Source organism: Tupaia chinensis, unplaced genomic scaffold (genome assembly GCF_000334495.1).
Source record: "Tupaia chinensis unplaced genomic scaffold, TupChi_1.0 Scaffold000294_5, whole genome shotgun sequence".
Taxonomy (NCBI): Eukaryota; Metazoa; Chordata; class Mammalia; order Scandentia; family Tupaiidae; genus Tupaia; species Tupaia belangeri.
The window spans coordinates 1,055,663-1,059,081 of record NW_006159782.1 but is presented as its reverse complement, the minus strand read 5'-3'; the positions used below and the strand labels follow the sequence as shown (position 1 = coordinate 1,059,081).

The following is a 3,419-nucleotide window of genomic DNA, read 5'->3' as shown; positions in this document are numbered from 1 at the left end:
CCCCCAAAAAAAAACACCCAAAAAAAAAAAAAAAAAAAAAAAAGGACCAGTCCTATAATTTCACTCTATGTCAATTTCCTTCAGCCACAGACTGCCAGAAACTCCAGCACTTACAGTGTTCTTACTTGTTGCAATAAGGGGAACACATACCATGAAAAACTATAGGCTTCTTAATAAGATGATGTTAGAAAGGATTTATATGGCCAGCAGGTGGTGTGGAGATAAAGGTAGCTGAATCCTACATGACCAACAGCATGGTTTGAGTCTCAGACCTGGCAGCCTGTAAAACATGCTGGGTGTATGCACATGCATGCCTAACATCCCGAGAGAATGAAGACAGGGTTGCAGTGTGGCCATTCTATTTTTTTTTTTTTTTTTTTTTGAAGAGGTTTTTGTTATAGGGTGGGGGAACTCGCCCCAGACAGACACAGAGAGACAGAAAAGAAGTCACCCCTCAGGGGGAATGGCCACGCCACAATCCCTTCTCCTCCATTCTCCTCTCAGGATCTCGGGCACACACGCACATGTGCCCAGCATGAGTTTTAAGCCACCAGGTCCAGGACGCGAACTGCGGTCGACTGCATGGGAGTCTAGCGACATAGCCATTACGCTAACTGCTGGTCCCAGCAGCATGGCCATTCTTCCCCCAGGGGGTGATTTCTTACTTCTCTCTCTCTCTCTCCTGTCCTATAGCAAAAACAAAAAAACAAAAAAACAACATTTTAGAGACTTTTTTTTTGTTTTGAAGAATTTATTTTACACCTATTATACCTGTAAGGAATGGGCCAACCATGCGAGAAAATAGAAATGTAGAGCCTTTATTAGGAGCACTCCCAGGCAAGATTCGCTGGTCTGACAGAGAGAAGGGGTCAGAGAAGTTGTGCCCTAGGGCAAGGTTTAGCAATTTTTATAAGGGTATTGTGAGGCGGAGTGTCTTAGAGGTAGAAACAGTCCATGTATGGTAATGGTTTAGGGAGAGAGCAGACTACTATCCCATGTAAGTTCTGGTGCCTTGTGCAGAGTAGAGCACCGTAGAGTGCTACATCCAGGTTACATCTGAGTGCAGTGCTGGTCTGATGACAGACTAGACCTGGATTGCATCAGCTGACTGTGACGTGGCATCCAAGCTGCCCAGGGCCCCAGCCCAACAATACCACACATCATGTTTTAAACATTAACATATAATTCCCTGATGGCTGCCACCAGATGGAAAAGAGAGAGAGATTTTTGCTATGGGGTGTGTGCTCTTGCTGGAGAGACAGAAAGCGAGAAGTCACCCCCCCCCCCCCGCCCCAGGAGGATGGCCACACTATAATCCTTTCTCCTTTATTCTCAGGATTTGGGGCATGCATGCATATGTGCCTGGTGTGAGTTTAAGCCGCTGGGACTGGTACTTAAACTGTGATCGACTGTGTGGGAGTCATAACCATTACACCATCTACTGGCCCTCCCCCCCTTTTTTTAAATTGGATTTGGACTTGTGTTAGGTGCTTTGGGAGAAGGGTTCAAGGAAGTAGGGTTTGCTCTGGACTAGATGCTGGCAGGAAGCATGAGTATTTCTATGATTGGGCATCTTAATAAATTGCATGTATGAGGTGGGAGAAATGAAGCAAGCTAAAGCTAAAGTTGGTAAAGAAGTAGCACTCAGCTTTTTCGCAGTGGGTTTGCGGCCAGAACACAGGTGTTGTGAAAACCACCGCTAAGTCAAAGCCAAAATGGGAAAGGGGAAGACTCACATTAACATTGTTGTCATTGGACACGTAGATTCTGGCAAGTTCACCACTGCTGGCCATCTGATCTACAAAGGTAGGATCGACAAAAGAACCATTGAAAATTTTGAGAAGGAGGCTGTTGAGATGGGAGAGGGCTCCTTCAAATATGCCTGGGTTTTGGATAAACTGAAAGCTGAATGTGAGTGTGGTATCATCATTGACGTCTCCCTGTGGAAATTTGAGACCAGCAAGTGTTATGTGACTATCATGGGTGCCCCAGGACACAGAGACTTTATCAAAAACATGATGACAGGCACATCTCAGACTGACTGTGCTGTCCTGATTGTTGCTGCTGGTGTTGGTGAATTTGAGGCTGATATCTCCAAGAATGGGCAGACCTGTGAGCATGCCCTTCTGGCTTACACACGGTGTGAAACAGCTGTCGGTGTTAACAAGATGGATTCTACTGAGCCACCCTATAGTCAGAAGAGATGTGAGGAAATTGTTAAAGAAGTCAGCACCTACATTTAAAAAATTGGCTACAGTCTTGACACAGTAGCGTTTGTGCCAATTTCGGGTTGGAATGGTGACAACATGTTGGAGCCAAGTGCTAATATACCATGGTTCAGGGGATGGAATGTCACCCGTAAAGATGGCAATGCCAGTGGAACTACACTGCTTGAAACTCTGGATTTCATCCTGCCACCAACTCATCCAACTGACAAGCCCTTGCATCTGCCCCTCCCGGATGTGTACAAAATTGGTGGTATTGGCACTGTCCCTGTCGGTCGAGTCCGAGTGGAGACTGGCATGCTTAAACCCCGGTATGGTGGTCACCTTTGTACCAACGTGACAACTGAAGTAGTCGGTTGAAATGCACCATGAAGTTCTGAGTGAAGCTCTTCCTGGGGACAACATGAGTTTCGATGTCAAGAACGTGTCTGTCAAAGATTTTCGATGTGGCAATGTTGCTGTTGACAGCAAAAATGACGCACCAATGGAAGCAGCTGGCTTCACTGCTCAAGTGATTATCCTGAACCATCCAGATCAAATCAGTGCTGGCTATGCCCCTATACTGGATTGTGGCACAGCTCACATTGCTTGCAAATTTGCTGAGCTGAAGGAAAAGATTGATCACCATTCGGGTAAAAAGCTGGAAGATGGCTCTAAATTTTTGAAATCTGGTGATGCTGCCGTTGTTGATATGGTTCCTGGCAAGCCCATGTGTGTTGAGAGCTTCTCTGACTATCCTCCTCTGGGGTCGTTTTGCTGTTCGTGATATGAGACAGACAGTTGCTGTTGGTGTCATCAAAGCTGTGGACAAGAAGGCTGCTGGAGCTGGCAAGGTCACCAAGTCTGCCCAGAAAGCTCAGAAGGCTAAATGAATATCCCTAATTCCTGCCACCCCAGTCTTAATCAGTGGTGGAAGAACAATCTCAGAACTGTTTGTCTCAATTGGTCATTTAAGTTTAATAGTAAGAGACTGGTTAATGATAACAATGCATCGTAAAACCTTCAGAAGGAAAGGAAAATGTTTTGTGGACCATTTTGTTTTTATGTGTGTGTGGCAGTTTTAAGTTATTAGTTTTAAAATCAGTACTTTTTAATGGAAACAACTTGACCAAAAATCTGTCACAGAATTTTGAGACCTATTAAAACTAAGTTTAATGAGAAACCTGTGTCTTCTTTTAGTCAAAAACGAGACTT

At 44.9% G+C, this 3,419-nt stretch overlaps 1 pseudogene; it reads left to right on the top strand.

Moving 5' to 3' along the window:
- Positions 1 to 1,477: 1,477 nt before the first annotated feature.
- LOC102497397 (elongation factor 1-alpha 1 pseudogene) lies at positions 1,478 to 3,142 on the top strand (annotated as a pseudogene).
- The last annotated feature ends 277 nt before the right edge of the window (positions 3,143 to 3,419 follow it).